Source organism: Delphinapterus leucas, chromosome 1, assembly GCF_059928025.1.
Source record: "Delphinapterus leucas isolate spDelLeu-1000000601 "Yukka" chromosome 1, BTC_Dleu_Yukka2, whole genome shotgun sequence".
NCBI classification, from domain to species: Eukaryota; Metazoa; Chordata; class Mammalia; order Artiodactyla; family Monodontidae; genus Delphinapterus; species Delphinapterus leucas.
Window position 1 is genome coordinate 80,996,088 of NC_143129.1, and position 24,009 is coordinate 81,020,096.

Sequence of the window (24,009 nt, forward strand, 5' to 3'; positions counted from 1 at the left end):
TCTTCGTTGTGGTGCGCGGGCTTCTCATTGCGGTGGCTTCTTCTGTTGCAGAGCACGGGCTCTAGGCGCACGGGCTTCAGTAGATGTGCCACGTGGGCTCGAACCCGTGCTGGCTGGCGGATTCTTAACCACTGCGCCACCAGGGAAGTCCCAGAAAGTTTGTTTTTAAAATAAATGTTTTCGTTTAAGTAAAACAGTGAACCCATCTAAATTAAAATATCGATAAGAAAAACCAAGACGTGGTGTGCATGCAGCGCTTGGGGAGTCCTAGCGCGCCTGTGCTGGCAGGTGTGACAGACCAACCAGCCCACCCCTCAAGCCAGGCACGACCTCAGTCCTGGGCTCTGGATTCCAGCGCCGCCCGGTTCATCCTGCTCACCTCAGAGAAGAAGGCGGACGCTCCCCAGAAGGCCATGTGAGCTCTTTCCAGGCCTCAGATGCTCCCACCTGCCTTTCTCAGCTGAGCTGGCTGGGCCCCGCCCCTTCTCCAGAAGTGCAATCCCTCTTCCCAGAAGCAGCTTCCTCTACTTCCCCCGAGGCCAGGCCGGGGGACGCCACGGGCACCAGCGCCTCTGAGGGCGGATGCCTGAGGCATGGCCTCTCGCAGTTTCCAAGCGCACCACCGAGTGGGCGAAGGGCTACGCAGGAGGCCGCCGGGATGCCCGTCCAGCCCGCACGCTCCACCTCCGACGCGGGGAGGCCTCTGCTCCGAGGATCCTCCGCATCTCGGAGGACGCCGCGCTTAGTCCAGGCCTGACCACCCCGACAGGCCCCAGCAGCCTCTCCCCATCAGCGCCGCAAGGCTCAGCTCTGGGCCTCTCAGGGGCCCTGGGTCTTGGCGCTCCGGGGCAGCCACTCCAGGGGAGACCGCACAGCGCCCCGAAGGTGTTGGGGAGACGCCCAGGTGGGATAAAAGCCCGGGCTTCCGGGAAGGCGAACAACTGCGTCCCCTGGTGGTCAGGCGGGACCTCGGGCTCTTTCCTCAACTGCAGCCCTGATTACAGTGTTTCCCAAAAGGAGGATGCAAGATGGTTTTAGGTGCTAAGTACGCTTCTTTGAAATGCTTGAGTTATTCACTCTTGGGTGTTTTAGAAAGAAATTACGAGTACAACAACCGCTTTTCTTGAATATTATTTTGCTATGAGGCTAACTTTTTAAAAGTGAGTGGTTAACATTGGTTTAAAGGAAATATTGAATAAAAAATAAACAGATGTTGCACTAAAAAATCATGGTAGTGGTACTCAAATGACTTAAATCCGGGAAAACTATCAGCCCTCCAAGGACGATGAGGGGAATACGTGGGTGTGATGGTTAATTTTATGTGTCAACTTGCAGGGAGTTTTTGCATGACATTAGCATTTAAATCAGTGCACTCTGAGTGGGTGTCATCCAATCAGCTAAAGGTCTGAATAGAATAAAAAGACCCACCAACCTGAGCAAGAGGGAATTCTCCAGTGGAATGCCTTCAGACTTCATCCGTACCATGGGATCTCCTGGGTCTCCAAGCTGCAGATTTTGGACTTGGCTGCCTCCATAACTGCATGAACCAATTTCTTATAATAAACCTTTTCCTACATATATACACATCCTACTCGCTCTGTTTGTCTGGAGAACTCTGACCAATAGAGTGGGCCATCTCAAGCAGTCCTTCCAGCTTCCACACTGACACTAGGTGGAGCTGTGAGGAGGACAGCAGGGGAGAGAAAGTTTGACTCCAATACCTGATGCCCTGAAGTGCTGAGGGGTCACTCTATGCCCTATTGTGTAGGCACACTCACCCCGGTTTCACTGCTTCTGTCCTCTTTCCCCTTCCCACCAGGGCCCTTGCACACCAGGTCTTGGGGCATTCCCACTGCTCATTCTTCCTGGAGAACTAAGTAATGCAAAGTAGGTGGAGTCTGTACCCAGTTCAGGATATCTAGTTTCCTAGCTCCTCTCCCTGATGACCTTGCAGCACTTGCTTATCAGAGTCTTTTCCCTTCCCTGGAATTCTGTTGTATCTGTAGGATAAGAGGGCATGACTAGAAGGTCTAAGATCTCTGCAGGATGTGAGTGCCTTTCCCCACGCCTGGCCTCTTTCCACCCCTTTCTTGTCTTTGCCCCCGAAATGGTAGAAAGACTTAACTGATTGCTAAATTTTGTAAGCGTGATTGGCTCAGGTCTGCCCTTCTTCTACTGGGAGCTGCAGAGATCCTCCATGCCATAACAGGGACCTACATCTGTGCAGGGAGGCCTGCCCCAGCCCAGGGCTGGCATTAGGTGGGTAACTCTGCCTAACCATGGGGTCTACCATGAGTAAGCCCTAACAACAGACCTAGAGCCACAGCCTATAACTGAATGTCTATCAGCAAGAAAGTGGCATTCTGGCTACCACACTTTCTTCCTGTTTAATTTTCCAACCCTGTTCAGAAATAGAGCAGGGGGTAGGATGCGATTTATTGACATTTCGTTGTACAATGCAACAATTCCTTCTAGCCCCTCTACCACTTCCATTCAATAAGACGATGAAGACATCTAATGAATAAATTCTCTTTAATGGATTGATGTAACCCTTCATAGGTACTATAAGAAACTGAGAAGGGGCAAAGCTTGATGGTAAACACTATACAATTTATACACCCTTGATGGAAAACATATATTGGAGTAAGACCTTTTCCGGGATCCCTCAGGAAACATACATGACTGTCAATCAGTCAGTGGTTTATTCAAAGTTAAGAGTAGAGATTTAGGGGCTTCCCTGGTGGCACAGTGGTTGAGAGTCCGCCTGCCGATGCAGGGGACACGGGTTTGTGCCCCGGTCCGGGAAGATCCCACATGCCACGGAGCAGCTGGGTCCGTGAGCCATGGCCGCTGAGCCTGCGCGTCCGGAGCCTGTGCTCCGCAACGGGAGAGGGCACAACAGTGAGAAGCCCGTGTACCGCAAAAAAAAAAAAAAAAAGTAGAGATTTAGAGTATACCGTTTGTGTTCAAATCCTCTCCCTCTCCATGACTAGCTATGTGACCTTGGGTAGGTCATTTAACCTCTCTGTTCCTCAGTTTTTTCATCTATAAAATGGGGATGATAATAGGAACTCAAAAGACTTGCTAAACACCATAATACTTCTGATATGTTTCACATGCTGTGTTAGTCCCAGATCCACAAGCATTTTATCTCTAGAATAAAATCTGTGGGACCAAGAAAGGAAATGTTTTGCGGAAGTCATGGGAATAGTAAAATCAAACCAAATGTGAACATTTGGGCCAGGAACAAGGATAAATTTCTAGACAAACCTGAATTAGAAAACAAGACCATCTTCCCAGGATGAACTCCTCAGACAAATATCAGATTGACTAACTTAGCTTGCAAACCCAGGCTGTGTGCTTTGGGGCACATGAGACACACCTGAGCAATGTATACAGGGCTCTGTTCCCTGATGGCAGTGGCTTTAATTCCTCTAAATTTTCACCAGGTGTCTATAGACACTCATACTTCCCCTCTATGGCTCCTGAGTCAACAAAAGCGGAAGCTGGAACAGAGAGGGAATAACTAGCCCAAGGGCAGATGGTTTGGCAGTGAAGGACTCTGCACTGGAACCCAGGGTTGAGTGGCTGATTAGTGCTCAACCCCAGCTCCAAAGTGCTCCAGGGCTAGGAGGACAAACAGATTTCAAAGCAAGAATCCAAGGCCCAGGAGGAACCTAAGACTCCATCATATCTCCGTCCCTCTACCTTTTATTATCTTCCAGACTTTCTGTGCCTATTAATTTTGGCCTCGATCTTGAGCTCTTTTGACCTTATAACCCACTTCCCTTCTAATAACTGGGTCACAGTCCAAATCCCGGTCTTCAGTGCTTCGGGCAGGAAGGAACATTGGGGGTGGGCCCCGTGCTGCCTGACCTACCATGTGGGAGATAGGTTGAAATTAAACTCCTTTCAAGTCTGACTAAGGAGCCGTTCAGTCTTCTCATCCCAATGTGCCTCATCCTCTGTAAAGTCAGAACCCTGCCACCAGCTCCAGATCCAGCTCTGTCACCTGCGGGGGGCGGGGGGGGGCATACTCTTCAGGTATGGCCCTTTCAGAATGCCCTCTGGCTTCTTCTGACCTGGGTGAACTACCAGGCCCCAGGGTGTCTGGCTGAGATGAAACTCCTCATTAGATTTTTCATGATCAGAACAATCAGTGCACAGTAATAACAACAATAATGAAACATGAGCAACAAGAGTAACAATAATCACTAATGTAAACTATGGACCTTGGGTGATAATGACATGTCAATGTAGGTTCACCAAGTGCAATAAAGGTGCCACTCAGGTAAAAAAAAAAAAAAAAAGAGTAACAATAATACTGTTATCAGTTGGCCCCTTTTGTTATTTATGAGCCCAGGGGAGGAGCCCAAGTTTCCACGGAGCAAAGCCTCCTTCGCTACTGCCATGCGGTCTGCACCCGAGCTGTCACTACACTGAGGCTGGCAAGAGGGGCCACACGGACCTGCACCATCTCCGACCACAGTGGAGCCAGAACTCTGAGACTCAGCCAGTGGGCCAGTCTGGGACAACTGATCCGGCCTTGGTTCAAACTGATGCTCTGGGGCCAGGAAAGACATTAGAGGGAACTGAGGGGCACCCCGTGACATCTGTGAAAAACGGCCGCCCTGACATTCCCCAGAACTGGCTGAGTCTAGAGAGATGTGCCTCAAAACTCCTCCAGAGCCTTTGCCAAGACTCTTTTTGTGCAACTTTGGCCTGTCTCTGCCTGCGTCTTCCTCAAAGAGAAGAAAAGGGGGTGAGACAGACAGACTGGAAGTGAGAGAATGAATCTGATTACTTGATTATTAAATTGATCAGCACCACGGTCAGGAACTGAATCTGACCTTATATCCCCCAGACACGTGCCCAGGACTCAGCACAGAGCAAGCTCGCATAAATGTTTGTTGAATAAACGTGAATTAATGTGACTAATGAGTTCTGAGTGCCAGCTTTCTGAGAGGAGTTGACAAACTACAGCATAACCAGAGCCGGCAGCCAGGATTTTGAGTGTTCCGGAGACCTCGTCACATGACGAAAAGTTACCAGAAGAGATAGAAGCAGAGAAGAGGAGATGTAAGAGGGAGACTGGACAATTGTTTCTGAAATCAGAAAGAAGGAGGAAGAACTTTATGAGCCTTGATTTACACTGTTTCAGAAGGCAGAATGGGAGCCACGGAGCAGGGTTCACAGGTAGATTATAGCTCCAAGCAGATGGATATTCCCCACGGCTGGAACTACCCAGGTGTGGGACAGGTTGCCTGTTGGGAAGGGCCTCCTCCATCAGAGGCTGGACACCACCATGGGGAGGGGCACAGGGACGGGCCTGCATTTTGTGAGGTGCAGACCAACCGCTGAGATTACCTGGAAGAGCCCAGATTCATTTCTCCCTTCCCTCAGTAGGAGAACAGGTTTTCATGTGACATGAGTCCTGTGAGGCCCTGAACAAAACTATGAAAAGGGAAAATCTGACTTTAGCCTCCCTCACTTACCTTTTCAGAACACTTGTCATCTCTGCTTGTAAAACTCCTAACATGAACATTCTTGTCTTGGATGTGAGTGAACAAAGAAAAGAACTTACTTAAGAGTGTTAATGCCTTAAGATACCAATCCACATTTTGAAAGAGGGTGCTTCAAGAAAGCAATGAGCAAATCTAATGCTGGGCTTGCAGCACAGTAGCATTTGAATGGGAAAGTCCTCTCGGGGACCCTCCGATCAATCAAGCAACAGGGCTCAGAACCTAACCATGTTCAGCATAGTGCTAGTCAGAGAGCAAGGGAACTGCATTGGGAGGCAGAGTCCTGGGTTAAGCCCTCGCTCCACCTTATACTGACTATGTCAGTTAAGTTACTGATTAGTTACTTAGCTTTTCTGAGCTTCATTTTCCTCATCGGTAAAATAGTGTCACGGCCCCCCTTCTTGAACACAAACATACAAAGAGCAGAGAAAAGAGGTCTGAGGGAACACAGAAGGAGAAGCATCAGCTCTGACCCAGGGAGGGGGCTGAGCTGAGCTATAGACCATGCCTCGTTCCTGCCTGGATCCCAGGGTTCTGTCCCCACTCGGGAGGCCCCATCATCCAAGGTATGCTCAAAGGCCTCTGAACTCACTCCCTTCCACAGCCACTTCAAGCACTCCAGAGGATTTCCTCAACCTCTGCCCTTCCCATCCCCAGAGGCATTTACCTGCTTCAGAGAAGACAGTTCCCATAAACTAAAAATAAGCTTAGCCAATTCAGACCACTAAAGCCTTGGGTTTCTTTATTGAAAACCTTGGGTTTCTTTTGGCAAATAAAGGGCTTAATTATTCTGTTGTATAGAACTGACTCACAGCAAATTAAAATTGATTTCCACAATGACCTGATGACCTTGCTCTTCACTGATGATATGGCAGCACACAAAAAAATCAGCTAAACTGCAAGACTAAGAACATTTTAAAAATTGAAATGTAGTTGCCTTACAATATTATATTACTTTCATGTGTACAACATAGTGATTCAATATTTATATAGATTATACTCCACATAAAGTTATTATAAAATATTGGCTATATTCCCTGTGCTGTACATTACATCCTTGTTAATTTATTTAGTTTATACCTAGTTGTTTATACCTCTTAATCCCCTTCACCTGCTTTGTTCTTCCTCCAACCTTCTTCTCTCCGGTAACAACGGGTTTGTTCTCTGCATCTTTGAGTCTGTTTCTGTTTTGTTACATTCATTCAACTAAGGATTTAAGTATTAACTGAGATTCAAGAAAATGGGATCTTTTGGTCATTGCCTGTCTGCTTGTTTGTTTTGGCCCTGGACAGTTCCAGTATAGATGAAATTAGGGGTGGACCAACACTTTCTGTAAAAGCCAGATAATAAATATTTTAGGCATTTGTGACCTAAAAGTATATTACATAGTTATTTATACATAACAAGAGGGAAAACAAATTTCCACCATCTTTTGACAAAATTCAAAACATAAAAATAATAATTGAATACAATTTTTTTAATAGAGGTCTACCAATGAGAAAAATTGCAATTCCTTTTTAAGGAGTAATATGTCATTTAATTGAAGCTCAAAGTTATTTTTTCCTATCACCAAAGTCTATTGCAAATATTCATCAGCTTTTGCAGATGTGTAATGAAATTTTACATATTTCATGCTTAAAAATGTCTTCTCACATGGATGCATATTGCCAAATACTGATATCAATCCACAAATATGAATTTAATTGAGCATGCTTATTTTTGGAAGGTATTAATAGAATTGTACTAGGTTCATTTCTTGATATTTGCCTTAAAATATAGCATCACAGGGACCTTCAAGAGGGTGGAGGAGTAAGACGTGGAGATCACCTTCCTCCCCACAAATACATCAGAAATACATCTACATGTGGAACAACTCCTACAGGACACCTACTGAACGCTGGCAGAAGACCTCAGACTTCCCAAAAGGCAAGAAACTCCCCATGTACCTGGGTAGGGCAAAAGAAAAAACAGAGACAAAAGAATGGGGATGGGACTTGCACCAGTGTGAGGGAGCTGTGAAGGAGGAAAGGTTTCCACACACTAGGAAGCCCCTTCACTGGCGGAGACTGCGGGCGGCAGAGGGGGGAAGCTTCGGAGCCATGGAGGAGAGCACAGCCACAGGGGTGCGGAGGGCAAAGCGGAGAGGTCACTATCCACACGTCCCCCGGGAGCCTGTGCATCTCGCCACTGCCAGGGTCCCGTGATCCAGGGACAGCTTCCCAGGGAGAACACACTGTGTGCCTTGGGCTGTTGCAACGTCACGCTGGCCTCTGCTGCTGCAGGCTTGCCCCGCATCCCAATTATGGCTACCATACCCTTCCCTCTCCCCAGTCTGAGTGAGCAGAACACACTAGTCAGCCACTGCTGTAAGCACCTCCTGTCCGCGCGGGAACAGGGGCCGGAGGGCCACCTACACACAGACGCAGGGCCAAAACCAAAGCTGAACCCCAGGAGCCGCGCAAACAAAGAAAACAAAGGTAAATTCCTCTGTACAGGCTCAGGAGCAGCGGATTAAATCCCCACCATCAACCTCATGTACCCTGCATCTGTGGAATACCTGAAGAGACAACGAATCACCCCAAAATTGAGGTCGTGAACTTTGGGAGCAACTGTAGACTTGGGGTTTGCTGTCTGCGACTGATCTGCTTCTGATTTTTATGTTTATCTTAGTTTAGTGTTTAGCACTTGTTATAATTGGTAGATTTGTTCATTGGTTTGGTTGCTCCCTTCTTTTTATTATTTTTTTTAATTTTAATAATTTTCTTTCAATTTTTTTTTCTTTCTTCTTTTCTCCCTTTTCTTCTGAGCCGTGTGGCTGACAAGGTCTTGGTACTCCAGCCAGGTGTCAGGCCTGAGCCTCCAAGGTGGGAGAGCCAACTTCAGGACACTGGACCACCAGAGACCTCCTGGCCCCATGTCCCATGTAATATCAATCGGCGAGAGCTCTCCCAGGGATCTCCGTCTCAACGCTGAGACCCAGCTCCATGACAACGGCCAGCAAGTTCCAGTGCTGGATGCCCCATGCCAATGAACTAGCAAGACAGGAACACAACCCCACCCATTAGCAGAGAGGCTGCCTAAAATCATACTAAGTTCACAGACACCCCAGAACACACCACCAGACGTGGACCTGCCCACCAGAGAGACAAGATCCAGCCTCATCCACCAGAACACAGGCACTAGTACCCTCCACCAGGAAGCCTACACAACCCACTGAACCAACCTTAGCCACTGGGGACAGACACCAAAAACAATGGGAACTATGAACCTGCAGCCTGCAAAAAGGAGACCCCAAACAGAGTAAGTTAAACAAAATGAGAAGACAGAGAAACACACAGCAGATGAAGGAGCAAGATAAAAACCCACCAGACCAAACAAATGTAGAGGAAATAGGCAGTCTACCTGAAAAAGAATTCAGAGTAATGATAGTAAAGATGATCCAAAGTCTTGGAAATATGTTGGAGAAAATACAAGAAACGTTTAACAAGGACCTAGAAGAACTAAAGAGCAAACAAACAATGATGAACAACACAATAAATGAAATTTAAGTCTCTAGAAGGAATCAATAGCAGAATAACTGAGGCAGAAAAACGGGTAAGTGACCTGGAAGATAAAATAGTGGAAATAACTACTGCAGAGCAGAATAAAGAAAAAAGAATGAAAAGAATTGAGGACAGTCTCAGAGACCTCTGGGGCAACATTAAACGCACCAACATTCTAATTATAGGGATCCCAGAAGAAGAATAGAAAAAGAAAGGGTCTGAGAAAATATTTGAAGAGATTATAGTTGAAAACTTCCCTAACATGGGAAAGGAAATAGTCAATCAAGCCCAGGAAGCACAGAGAGTCCCATACAGGATAAATCCTAGGAGAAGCACACCAAGACACATATTAATCAAACTATCAAAAATTAAATACAAAGAAAAAATATTAAAAGCAGCAAGGGATAAACAACAAATAACATACAAGGGAATCCCCATAAGGTTAACAGCTGATGTTTCAGCAGAAACTCTGCAAGCCAGAAGGGAGTGGCAGGACATATTTAAAGTGATGAAAGGGAAAAACCTACAACCAAGATTACTCTACCCAGTGAGGATCTCATTTAGATTCAACGGAGAAATTAAAACCTTTACAGACAAGCAAAAGCTAAGAGAATTCAGCACCACCAAACCGGCTTTATAACAAATGCTAAAGGAACTTCTCCAGGCAGGAAACACAAGAGAAGGAAGAGACCTACAATAACAAACCCAAAACAATTAAGAAAGTGGTAATAGGAGCATACATATCAATAATTACCTTTAATATAAATGGATTAAATGCTCCAACCAAAAGACATAGACTGGCTGAATGGATACAAAAACAAGACCCGTATATATGCTGTCTACAAGAGACCCACTTCAGACCTAGGGACACATACAGACTGAAAGTGAGGGGATGGAAAAAGATATTCCATGCAAATGGAAATCAAAAGAAAGCTGGAGTAGCAATTCTCATATCAGACAAAATAGACTTTAAAACAAACACTGTTACAAGAGACAAAGAAGGACACTACATAATGATCAAGGGATCAATCCAAGAAGAAGATATAACAATTGTAAATATTTATGCACCCAACATAGGAGCACCTCAATACATAAGGCAAATTCTAACAGCCATAAAAGGGGAAATCGACAGTAACACAATAATAGTAGGGGATTTTAACACCCCACTTTCACCAATGGACAGATCATCCAAAATGAAAATAAATAAGGAAACACAAGCTTTAAATGATACATTAAACAAGATGGACTTAATTGATATTTATAGGACATTCCATCCAAAAACAACAGAATACACTTTCTTCTCAAGTGCTCATGGAACATTCTCCAGTGTAGATCATATCTTGGGTCACAAATCAAGCCTTGGTAAATTTAAGAAAATTGAAATTTTTTTAACATCTTTATTGGGGTATAATTGCTTTACAACGGTGTGTTAGTTTCTGCTTTATAACAAAATGAATCAGTTATACATATACATATGTTCCCATATCTCTTCCCTCTTGCGTCTCCCTGCCTCCCACCCTCCCTATCCCACCCCTCCAGGCGGTCACAAAGCACTGAGCTGATCTCCCTGTGCTATGCGGCTGCTTCCCACTAGCTATCTATTTTACATTTGGTAGTATATATAAGTCCATGCCACTCTCTCATTTCGTCCCAGCTTACCCTTCCCCCTCCCCGTGTCCTCAAGTCCATTCTCTACGTCTGCGTCTTTATTCCTGTCCAGCCCCTAGGTTCTTCAGAACTTTTTTTTTTTTTTAAGATTCCATATATATGTGTTAGCATACGGTATTTGTTTTTCTCTTTCTGACTTACTTCACTCTGTATGACAGACTCTAGGTCCATCCACATCTCTACAAATAACTCAATTTCGTTTCTTTTTATGGCTGAGTAATATTCCATTGTATATATGGGCCACATCTTCTTTATCCATTCATCTGTCAATGGACACTTGGGTTGCTTCCATGTCCGGGCTATCGTAAACAGAACTGCAATGAACATTGTGGTACATGACTCTTTTTGAATTATGGTTTGCTCAGGGTATATGCCCAGCAGTGGGATTGCTGGGTGGTATGGTAGTTCTATTTTTAGTTTTTTAAGGAACCTCCATACTGTTCTCCATAGTGGCTGTATCAATTTAGATTCCCACCAACAGTGCAAGAGGGTTCCTTTCTCTCCACAACCTCTCCAGCATTTATTGTGTGTAGATTTTTTGATGATGGCCATTCTGACTGTTGTGAGGTGACACCTCATTGCAGTTTTGATTTTCATTTCTCTAATGATTAGTGATGTTGAACATCCTTTCATGTGCTTGTTCACAATCTGTATATCTTCTTTGGAGAAATGTCTATTTAGGTCTTCTGCCCATTTTTGGATTGGGTTGTCTGTTTTTTTGATATTGAGCTGAATGAGCTGCTTGTAAATTTTGGAGATTAATCCTTTGTCAGTTGCTTCATTTGCAAATATTTTCTCCCATTCTGAGGGTTGTCTTTTGGCCTTGTTTATGGTTTCCTTTGCTGTACAAAAGCTTTTACGTTTCATTAGGTCCCATTGGTTTATTTTCTTTTTATTTCCATTCCTCTAGGAGGTGGGTCAGAAAGGATCTTGCTGTGATTTATGGCATAGAGTGTTCTGCCTATGTTTTCCTAAAGAGTTTGATAGTTTCTGGCCTTACATTTAGGTCTTTAATCCATTTTGAGTTTATTTTTGTGTATGGTGTTAGGGAGTGTTCTAATTTCATTCTTTTACATGTAGCTGTCCAGTTTTCCCAGCACCACTTATTGAAGAGGCTGTCTTTTCTCCATTGTATATTCTTGCCTCCTTTATCAAAAATAAGGTGACCATATGTGCGTGGGTTTATCTCTGGGCTTTCTATCCTGTTCCATTGATCTATATTTCTGTTTTTGTGCCAGTACTAGAATCCAACTCGGAAAAGAAGAAATAAAGCTGTCACTGTTTGTACCTTGGTGTTCTTGCCAGATAGTTTCCCAACCTCTGTCAGAACTGGTTTTAAAACAATAAAGCTCTGAGATATTGTCACTTATGTGCCTTACTCCCACCTATGGTGTAGCTGGATGAGTTTGTGGTGAGTCAGATAAGAAATAAAAGAAATCGAACTTCACATTTAACCCCTCCATGTGTCTGAGCATAGAACCAAGGGGCTTTTGGATCATACCGCAGCAGGTCTCCTGGGTAGGACCAATGGTTCATGCACTTGTACATTCACTCTGAAAGAAGTAGAGGCAAGTTCAAATATCCCTTCACTAGTACCTCATTGTTTTAGCTTCTGAAAATTCATCCAAACTCTTCCAACCCTATCAACCTCATCAGAGAGTTAATCTGACATATATACAAACCACATTTTCCTAATTCTCTCTCTTCATTTGTCTTTGAAGTTCAAAGGAAGGGCTGGCTATTTTTAGAAAATTTCTTCCAAAGACAGGTAGGAAGACTAGGAGCCACATTCAGGAGTTATAAAAGGAGAGAGGGCTTCCCTGGTGGCGCAGTGGACGGGTTCGTGCCCCGGTCCAGGAGGATCCCACATGCCGCGGAGCACCTGGGCCTGTGAGCCATGGCCGCTGAGCCTGCGCGTCCGGAGCCTGTGCTCCGCAACGGGAGAGGCCACAACGGTGAGAGGCCCGCATACCGCAAAAAAAAAAGAAGAGGAGAGAGCTTGAAGTAAGATTCAGGAAACTCCTCTTTAGGATTTATTCCCTTTGAGAGAAAACAAACAAACAAAATCCAGAAGGCTAAAGAGCCATTGTTCCACAGGAATTAATATGAGTTTTCACCGTAATTTGATTAAATAAAGCCTTGTAAAGAAACCAAGAGGAAACCAAAGTAAGGAATAGAGTCAGGTTCCTTGACCTAATGGGTCTCTACCAGTTCAAAAAATCTTGGCCATTGATAAGTAAACTTTATTCATTCATTCATTTACTAATTTATCATTCATCAACAAATATTGAGTACTTACTATGTTCCAAGAATCATCCAGGCACCAGGGATGCAGCAGTTTAAAAAAAAAAACATAGAAAACATGGTTCTTGTAGAATTTACATCCTAATGGAGAGACAATAGGAAACAAATTAGTAAAATACATCTTACATCAGATAATGACAATTTCTACAGTGGAAAAAAGGGAATGCAGGAAGATAAGGAAGGTTGAGGGTCACAATTTTAAATAGGGTGGTCAGGGTAGGTCTGCTGAGAAAGTAACATTGGAGCAAAGACCTGGAGAAGGTAAAGGAAAGAAACAAATGCCTGGAGAAGAGCATTCCAGGCAGAGGGAACAGCAGCTGCAAAAGCTCTGAGGCAGCATGCTGCTGGGTATGTTCAGGGAATAGTAAAGTGACAAGTGGATACAAAATGAGCAAGGGGTGAGTCACAGGAGGCGAGGTCAGAGAGGTCATTCTGTAGACCCACTAATCATGTCTGGTAGGCTTAAGGATTTTGAATTTTCCTCAGAACAAGCTGGAGAGAGCCATCACATGGTTTTGCCTCAATCCTTTCCCATTTCCTGTACATACCTAGACTTTTTCCCTTGTGTGTTTGGAGCCTACAGATCTGGACTAGATGATAGTGACCCAAATGATATCCATGTCTGTGCAGGCGGTCATCTGACTCTTGGTCCCTGCACAAAGTTTCCTGCACCCGGGAGCAACATCATCAGGGATGCTGCACTTGGTTAACCAGCATGAGCCTGCAAACATACGGCTGCCTAAGAATCTCAACAGCACACTAAGTCCCTTTTAGGGAGGCAGAAAAGAAACAAAACAGCCGTTTTTAAAGTCAAAACTTTAAGGAGTTTATAATACAGTTAGAAAATCAAACAAATACGCAGAGAGAGAGACTTCGGGATGATTGCAAAGCAAGCTTCTAACAAGTGTAAAATTTAGTAATACTACCCTATACTATAACACATGTATAGCTTTCTTACATTCTCACCCATAAAACTTCTATCAACCCTTCAAAGTAGTTATAAATTTGAATACCTTACAGTAAAAAAAACTAATGAGCTTTAATCACATCACTGGAAAGTTCCAGACAATTAACTTGCAGCAGAGGCAGGACTTGAACCCGGATCCACAGTGTCTATGTCCAGGACTCTGCACTGCCCCACAGCTGGCCATCTTTGATAAACAACTAAATGCATAAGGGACTATCTAAATAAGAGCAATCAGAATCTCATAAAATTAACCAGATCTTTGGAGGAAGAGCTTTGAACCAAGTCTTATACATGGAATGGGTGTGGACTGACATCTGGAAAAGGGCAGGAATCCTGGGCATTAGGAGTAGTTTGATTAGAGACACAGATGAACATCTACCCAGTTAAATGCAGGGAATAGGAAACAGATTAGGTACCTATAGGAAAGGGCCATTTTAAGAAGTGACTGAAGATTATGTAGAAGAGGGGTGCTCACTCCTTTCTTCTTTACCTCTCACACCCTAAGCATCCATATCCCCTTCTCTCCAGTTTCTCCTTCTTCTCAGGAAACTTCTTCTTAGGCTCCCTTGTGAGCTTCTCCTCCCTTTTTGTCACATTTTATGAGGCTTTTCCCACTCTTCCTTCCTTATGCCAAGTGCTTCTCTACCTTGGCTGCCACTTTATCATCAAGAGAGTTCTAAAAAATCCCTAGTGCCTGGATTCTATTCCCAGAAATTCTAATTTTATAGGTCTGTGTTGTGACCCGAGCTATGTGGATTCTTAAAAGTTCCCCTGAGAAAAAGGAACCCTCCTACACTGTTGGTGGGAATGTAAATTAGTGCAGCCACTATGGAGAACAGTATGGAGGTTCCTTAAAAAACTAAAAATAGAGTTACCATATGATCCAGCGATCCCACTCCTGGGCATATATCTGGAGAAAACCATAAATCAAAAAGACACATGTAAAAAAAAAAGACACATGCACCCTAATGTTCATAGCAGCGCTATTTACAATGGCCAAGATGTGAAAGCAACCTAAGTGCCCATCAACAGAGGAATGGATAAAGAAGATGTGGTATATATACACAATGGAATATTGCTCAGCCTTAAAAAAAAGAATGAAATAATGCTATTTGCAGCAACATGGATGGACCTAGAGATTATCACACTAAGTGAAGTAAGTCAGACAGAGAAAAACAAATATATGATATTACTTATATGGGGAATTTTTAAAATGATACAAATGAACCTATTTACAAAACTGAAATAGACTCACAGACATAGAAAACAAACTTGGTTAACCAAAAGGGAAGGGGGGAAGGTTAATTTAGGAGTTTGGGATTAAAATATACACACTACTATATATAAAATAGATAAACAGCAAGAACCTACTGTATAGCATAGGCAATTATACTCAATATCTTGTAATAACCTATAATGGAAAAGAATCTAAAACAGAATATATATATATATGTCTGAATCACTTTGCTGTACCCCTGAAACTAACACAACGTTGTAAATCAACTATATTTTAATAAAAACTTTTCTTCAAAAAACTCCCCCGGAGGGCTTCCCTGGTGGCGCAGTGGTTGAGAGTCCGCCTGCCGATGCAGGGGACGCGGGTTCGTGCCCCGGTCCGGAAGGATCCCACATGCCGCGGAGTGGCTGGGCCCGTGAGCCATGGCCGCTGAGCCTGCGCGTCCGGAGCCTGTGCTCCGCAACGGGAGAGGCCACCCGCGTACCGCAAAAAAAAGAAAAGAAAATGAAGTTCATAAGAACAGGGTTTACTCCAAACGCAGAGAGAATAAAGAAAAGATCCAGCAACTGGATGATTCCCAGGTGCGGGAGAGACAATCCCATCAGGATCGGTGGCCCCTGCAGGATGAACAAGAAGAGGAAAGAGAACGAGAGCAAGAGAGGAGGAGCTGGCAACAGCGCGAAAGGCAATTCCCAGCTGAAGAACTGCTGGAGAGGGAGGAGCAAAAGGAAGCCAAAAGGCGAGACAGAAATTTCCGAGAGGAAGAGCAGCTGCTGAGAGTGGAAAGAGAGGAGAAAATACGCCTTCAGGAAGAAGACAGAGAGTTTCCAAAGAGGAACAGAAACTGCGCCGGCCGGAACGCGAGCAACAGCTTCGCCGGGAGCGAGATAGAAAATTCCGCGAGGGGGAACAGCTCCGCCGGGAAGGGGAAGAACAGCTGCGCCGCCAGGAGCTAGAGGATGCCTTCTCCCAGGAGGAACAACTTAAGCGCACAGAGCCAGAGGAAGAACAGAGACGTCCGAGGCAGAGAGACAGGAAGTTCCTAGAGGGAGAGCAGAGGCTCCGGCAGGAGCCAGAGTTAGAAAAGCGACGCGTCCAGGAGTAGGACAGTAAGTTCCTCGAGCAAGAAGAGCAGCGGCAGCGCGAGGGGCAGGAAGAGCTGAGGCGCCGGCAGAAGCGGGAGAGAAAACTCCGGAAAGAAGAACAGCTCCGCCGCCAGCAGCAGGAGGAGAAGAGCCACAGCCAAGTCTGGGAGGAGGACGAGGGCCGTCGGCAGGTTCTGGAGCCCGGCAACCATCAGTATGCCAGTGCCCCGGTGCGCTCCAGCCCTCTGTTACGAGTACGTCCAAGAGCAGCGATGTCAATACCGCCTTTAAGAGATGCTGCCAAATCCCGACACCTGCCAAAGCTTCGAGCAAAGGAAAACGAGAAACACTGAGTACCAAATGACTCTAATGTTTCCGGTTGGGGGAAAACTCTCTGGTGTTAGAATATCTCTTTTTTACAAAATCTTAAGCTACACTCTTTCATGTACTTTGTACTCCTGCCTTTTATTCTTCCTTAAGTAGTTCTTTACTGCAGGATGTCTTTGCTCTTTGGTGCAGATGTGGTGTGCATTTTTTAAAAACATATAAGCCATTTCATTTCTTTAAGGAATTTTGTTTGGGGAACACGTTCATTTATTGCTTTCAAAAGTAACAAGAATATTATGTCGATTTGAGATTCAAAAGAATGGGTCTGTTTTTTAATTTGTTGATCCATCTTGTAGAGAGTTCAGATATTTTTGATGTTCAAGTTGGTATTTGTTCTTGGGCCTAAATTACATTAATATTTACCTCCAAATAGCTTGTCACTTTTTGTAGCATAATTAGCACAGATTCTGCCAGGGGACTGAATTTTTACAACAATGCTTGAATAGTGCAGGGGGAATGGCTTCTCCAGAAAAACTCCCTGTGAAATCAGCCCGTAACTAGAAGAAATATCTGTTAAGAATAAGGTTTAGCTTGAAGACTTAGAATTTGAATTAGATTTTTACACTTAACTCTATAAGTATTTAAAATCTCATGAAGCAAAAGCAAGGTGTTTCTCAAACAACTCCAAAGCTCAAACCTTAAAACCATGTCTGCTTGTAGTCTGTAGTGCTCAGTTCCTTTCCCCCAGTCTTCGATGAGCTTGAGAATATTACTACCTTTGTTAATTTTAGCTGAGAGGGGACCTGCTCAGGATCCTGTAAACATCTACCTTGCTCTAGAGCCAACCAGAGATCACAGAGCATTTTGGGGAAGGGAAGGGGGAATGTTTGTGGACAGAGGGGCATGTCCCTGGAGGCCCTTTGACAAGACCCATCAGCCCACAATCCTTTAAGGCCTATTGATACTACTTTGGAGACATACTTGTTAAAATAATTGGACTGTGTAAAAAATTAATAATAAATGTTTTGGCAAACAATTATTTTTTGTCTGTTTTAACTATGCATCAAACCATAACTCAAGATTTAATGGTTGGGAACTGACATAAGTTTCCAATCACTTAAGGGTGTTTGGTTACTATTATCTATGTCTAAGTATAAAAAAGGAAAAAAAACCCAAAAACCTCTCTATTTTCCCAAACCATTTTTCTCTGTTAGGGTGAATGCTATATTATTTCCATCCCCAAGCTAGGATTCTTTTTCCAAGTGTTTTTATTCTTGACCCTACAGCTTTCTTTGCCCTTTCTTGCGGTGACTCACTGCTCATGACAAATAATGGTGCTTCCAGTGTTTGTTAATATTTTCTTCTAAGAGTACAGCAACTTCTTGGTCTCTGAAGTCTGATGAGCCAAAAGTAGAAAATGGCCTGAAACTTCAGCTCAGCATTACAGAAATTAAATGACCTCTTGATTTAAGCAACACAATCCATGAGGTGACTTAGTCAGAAGGTGCTTAATAATAATCAGGCCAAAAGTATCAGATTATCCTCTAAAGATCCAAACACCCCTGTGCCACCTGCTGGAATCTATATTCTATACCACGGTATTCACAGCGTGGTAACTAGGAATAAATCCAAGAAGGCCCTGATGGAGGATAGTATCATTTCTAATTGTGAGAGTCATGGTTGAGAAGATTTCTTAAGTTACAGACACTAAACATTTTGGTCAATGGTGGAGACAAGAAAGCTAAGCCTATAGCTCCTGAGTATCGTTCTGATAGAGTAAGGTGGCATTTTCTGCAAGGAGCACAAGCCTCCCTCTCACTTTAACACAAATAGCAGATGCCCACCAAAGATAAAACCTGGGAATCCCCTGATACTGACTTGGAGCTTTGTCTCTTTCAAATGATTTCTATCTGCAAAAGTACTTCCCTATTAAGGTAAGTATGTGCTTTTACTTACTAAGAACCTTTACAGAAACCCTGGAAAGAGCCTCATTGGCTTTCCCCAGGATCCTCTCAATGGGCACTCATACCAGAGCCTCCAGCCCCAGGATGCTCCTGCAATACACACTCATCATCACCTAAGCTACAGTTCAACAATAATAATCATGATAAAAACAATCAAAGCCCTTCATACTTCTTGTAGCACTTCACAAGATGAGGAAAGAGCCAATTTCCAAAGAAGAAAGTATTGTTTTGTCACAGTTATAATAGCATGTACTTAAAAATCAGCCAGCCAATGAATGCCCTAGGGCTCTACTGTTAGCATGCTGGCAGGAGAACATGCTTGCAGGCCAACATTCCTGCTCCACAAGGATAATGTATAGGCATGGGCAGAACCTTGAGGCTGTTGGGCAACTGTCTGCTTAACTATAAACTGGGAGCTCTATTAACATCACCTTGGCTGCTGCTGGAAACTGGGGTTGAGGATTTATTATGCTCTGTTATGGAAAAGCTGGTCTCCATGTGTTATGAATTATGTCCCCACAAAGGTTCATTTGATGAAGTCCTAAGCCTCAGTGCCTTAGAATGTGACCACATTTGGAGGTAGAGTACTTACATAGGTAATCAAATTAAAATGAGGTCATTAGGTGGGCTCTAATCCAATATGAATAGTGTCCTTATAAGAAGAGGAAATATGGACATAGACAAGGACAGAGGGAAAATGATGTGAAGACATAGGAAGAAGATGGCCATCTACTGAGTTGGCCAAAAAGTTCCTTCAGTTTTAAAGTAAAAAAAGACATTTTTCATTTTCACCAAGAACTTTATTGAACAATGTATTCACCCTTTTGTTCCACTACCTTCTGCCATTTTTCAGGCAACTTTGTAATTCCATCTTCCCATCTTTTTGAGCAAAGAGCTGTTCCAGGTGCCAGGAACAGTCTGCCAGGTAATTGAAATTTTTTCCATTAAGAGCATTTTGTAAAGACCAAAATAAATGGAAATCTGAAGGTGCAATGTCTGGTGAATACGGCAGATGAATCAGAAATTCCCAGCCAAGCAGTAACAGTTTTTGCCTGGTCATCAAAGAAACATGTGGTCTTGTGTTATCCTGATGGAAGATTATGCGTTTTCTGTTGACTAATTCTGCTTTTCATCGAGTGCTGTTTTCAGTTGATCTAATTGGGAGCAGTACTTTTTGGAATTAATCGTTTGGTTTTCCAGAAGGAGCTCATAATAGAGGACTCCCTTCCAATCCCACCATGTACACAACATCACTTTCTTTGGATGAAGACCGGCCTTTGGTGTGCTTGGTGGTGGTTCCTTTCATTTGCCCCACGATCTCTTCTGTTCCACATTCTTGTACAGTATCCACTTTTCATTGCCCGTCACAATTTGTTTTAAAAACGGAACATTTTCGTTACATTTAAGTAGAGAATTGCATGTGGAAATACGGTCAAGAAGGTTTTTTTCGCTTACCTTATGTGGAACCCAAACATCAAAGCGATTCACATAACCAAGCTGGTGCAAATGATTTTCAGCGCTCGATTTGGATATTTTGAGTATGTCGGCTGTCTCTTGCGTGGTAGAACGTTGATTGTTCTCAGTTAATGTCTTGATTTCATTGCTATCAATTTCAACCAGTCTACCTGACCATGGAGCATCATCCAGCGAGAAATCTCCAGCACGAAACTTCACAAACCACTTTTGACATGTTCGATCTGTCACGAGCACCTTCTCCATACACTGCACAAATCTTTTTTTGCATTTCAGTTGCATTTTTATCTTTCTTGAAATAATAAAGCATAATATGCCGAAGATGTTGCTTTTTTTCTTCCATCTTCAATATTAAAATGGCTACACAAAAATTCACAATTTTGCTAAGTTTTTTTTACATGCACTCTGGTATGACAGCTGTCATAATACAATCTAACAAAATTGTTTCAAATGAAGTTAAAGACAGCTAAGCACTACTAGAGCCATGTTACAGAAAAAGTGAACTAACTTGTTGGCCAACCCAATACAAGCCAAGGATAGAGGCCTGGAACAGATCCTTCCCTTATGGCTCTCAGAAGAAATCAAACCTACCAACACCTTGATTTTTGACTTCTGGCCTCCATAACTTTGAGAAAATAAATTTCTGTTGGTTAAGCCACCCAGTCTTTGGCACTTTGTTATAATAGCCCTAGAAAACTAATATACCATGGAAGGTGAGGTTATGCTTCTACAGAAATCTATCAGTATTTTGATGATCTTTATCCTTTGACATTGTACAGGTACAAGCAGGTCCTGGTTGCTCAAAGACAATTTCTTTATTAAATCTGCCATAGGGGCTTCTCTGGTGGCGCAGTGGTTGACAGTCCGCCTGCCGATGCAGGGGACACAGGTTCGTGCCCCGGTCCGGGAAGATCCCACATGACGCGGAGTGGCTGGGCCCGTGAGCCATGGCCGCTGAGCCTGCGCATCCAGAGCCTGTGCTCCACAATGGGAGAGGCCACAACAGTGAGAGGCCCGCGTACCGCAAAAAAAAAAAAAAAAAAGTGATTTAATATTTATCAGAAAATATAGAAGCAAGGGTAGGCAGGAAAATTTGGGAAAGGATGTCAATAATAGGGCTTACTATATACTATATTGTTATTATACTATATAATATTATTATGTAGTATACATAGTGTTATTATACTATATCATATTATTGTATATTAAAATTATCATAAGCTGAAGTAATTAAAATACTGCAATAATAGTGGTAATTAAAATGAGAGAGAAAGGTCAATGCAACATAATAAAAAGTTCAGGAACATATCCAAGCATAACTATGAGAATTTAGTATTTTATGAAGAAGTTATTTTCAAATCTGGATGCTCTTTCCAGAAGCTTGGCCGGGAAAGAAACAGGAGATGAGATATAGCTACACTACAGACACCAGTTGCAAGCCCAGGTTGTTACCTGTACTTCTGACTGACTGACTACAAATTAGAGGTTCCCCCAACCTCCTCCTTGTGTTCAATTAATTTGCTAGAGTAGCTCAGAACTCAGGAAACCCATTTACTCACTAGATGACCGGTTTATTACAAAAGGATATAACTCAGGAACAGCCAGGTGGAAAAGATGTATAAGGCAAGGTGTAGGGAAAGGGTGCCGAGATTCCATGCCCTCTCCAGGCACAACACACTCTGGGAATCTGCACATGTTCACCAACATGGAAGCTTTCCCAACCCTGTGCTTTTTGGGTTTTGATGAAAGTATGACTGATTAAATCATTGGTCAACGGTGACTGATTCAACCTCCAGCCCCTTTCCCCTCTCAGAGGTCTGGGGATGGACTGAAAGGTTCAACCTTCTAATCAAGTGGCTGGTTCTCCTGGTAGCCAGCCCCCATCCTTAGGTGCTTTTCAAAAGTCACCTCATCAACCTAACAAAAGACACCATTCTGTCTCTCAGCACTTGGGACATTCCAAGCATTTTAGGAGCTCTGTGCCCCAATGGGGATGAAAACCAAATACATGTTTATTACAAATCACCATATCATACCTCTTTAAAGACCCCATCTCCAAATATAATCACATTCTGAGATACTGGGTGCTGGGGCTTCAGCATATGAATTAAGTCCATAACAACCAAATGTCCTTGCTCTTTCCACTGCAGTACACTAGTTATGCTAACTCTACTAGACCATAAATTCTACGGGGCTGAGGACTGTGCCTATCTTATATTCTCTACCCATATCCATCTAGGCAATTGTAGGCATTCATTCTACAGATATTGTTACTCTAATGAACGAATCCTAACTTCCCTCCCTATTCATGCTGCCCAAACCCTCCTCCAGCTGCTCCACGGAGTCTTTGCCTTCACCAGCTCAGCCTGCCCACCCATGTAATAGAGCAAGTCAGCAGCTTCTTACCGGCCATCTAGAAAGAACCACCCACGTCTGGGAGGCATGTGGGCCTCAAGACTTCATGCCTGGGGCTTGTACGCCACCTCGTGGTGACGGACTGCAATGTCCCGAGTAGATCCATCATTAGGCAACAGGGAACGTGGAAAGGACCTCTCACTGCCCTGCCCTGACCCTGGGCTGACAGGAAGAGGTGACGTGTGTTCCTTCTTGGAATTGCCAATGGACAGGAAATTCTCACCTTCCATTCATCTGTAACTGAGGTTGGAAGGCGGAGAGTGCTGCACAGTTCTGAAACCCAGATCCTTTATGGATAGGTGTTCCTACTGCATTCCCTTTATTCTAAGATATTGTGGGTTGTAAGAGGCACCATTGATTAAAAAACATCATTTTTGTTGGGGGGATAGGGGAGCACTATATTAAATGTGGCTTTCAATTTTAAAACACATCTGAATTTCAGCAATGTTGTAACATGTGAATAAATAGTTCTTAGAATGTGGCTCTCATCTATAAAATCTCCCTGAAAGGAAGGGTGGTATCCACTACAGGCTTTGTGTTCATTTCAGCATCTATAATACTGTTCATGATCACAGCCAGCTCTGGAGGGCAAGTGTTTCAAAAATCACTACCTAGAGGAGTTCCCCTGCCAGCCACCTGCTAAAAAATGAAGAAAACTCCTGTATGGAAGGAAAGACCAAGATAGAAACTACAAAAATAACTTGACTTCCATCAGTGGAGTTGTACAGTGCTAAGAGATGGTTATTCATTTGTTAATGACCAGGGCTGTAGGCTGAGGACTAGCTACCAACTCCCAGCCTGCAGTTTGCTGAGCCTGCAGCTGGCTAATCAGGTAACCTTAGATCTAGAAATGAATACCCCTCCCCATCCCACTCTCTGGGTGGGTACAGGCACAGGAATGTGTTGTTATTATAATAACAAAATATCTCTTTGAAGTGGAGCTGCTGAGAAAAATGTCTTGACATAAGTTCAGCGTGGAAGGCAAGACCCAGAGGGTGTGTATAAGTGATAAAAGATGACTGATAAACTTCTAGTCATGGAAAGAGAAATCTGGGTTTTTCCAAGAGGAAAGAGGAAAAGAAGAAGGAGGAGTCCACAGGTGGCGGAAGGCTGTGTGAGGTGTGATATACCCCTTCCCAGGACCCCCAAATCTAAAAGAAACACAGATACTTGTGTGGGTGGTTTTTTGGTAGAAATCTAAAAAGAGGCTGAATTATCCATGTCAAGGAAGCAGAAAGCCAATACAGGTAGGAGGCTGCCACGAGAATAGGAGCTTCAGGAATACACAGAGATCACCCAGAAGGCTTAGAATTTCTGCTGGACAAGATTTAGTGTGGAGATGGTTCAAGTTAATTTCATTCAGCTCTGAGAGTCAGACCATCTCTGGCTGACCTATGGACAATATATGTCAAAGCCTTTTGCAAACCTTCATTGTCCTTGACTCTATACCTTTAAGCCAAGCTGACCTGCCCATTGATCAAGCCCCCAACAGCACAAAGACAGCA

At 43.6% G+C, this 24,009-nt stretch overlaps 1 long non-coding RNA gene across 1 annotated transcript in view; it reads right to left on the reverse strand.

The window, feature by feature from the left end:
• Window positions 1-10,801: 10,801 nt before the first annotated feature.
• Window positions 10,802-24,009, reverse strand: part of LOC111169724 (uncharacterized) — a 35,694-nt gene continuing 22,486 nt past the window's right edge. Inside the window, exons 4-5 of the long non-coding RNA XR_002643281.3 lie at window positions 13,032-13,117; window positions 10,802-12,285 (exon numbers count right to left, since the gene is read on the reverse strand). This is a non-coding gene — a long non-coding RNA (uncharacterized LOC111169724). The remainder of the gene's footprint in view (window positions 12,286-13,031; window positions 13,118-24,009) is intronic.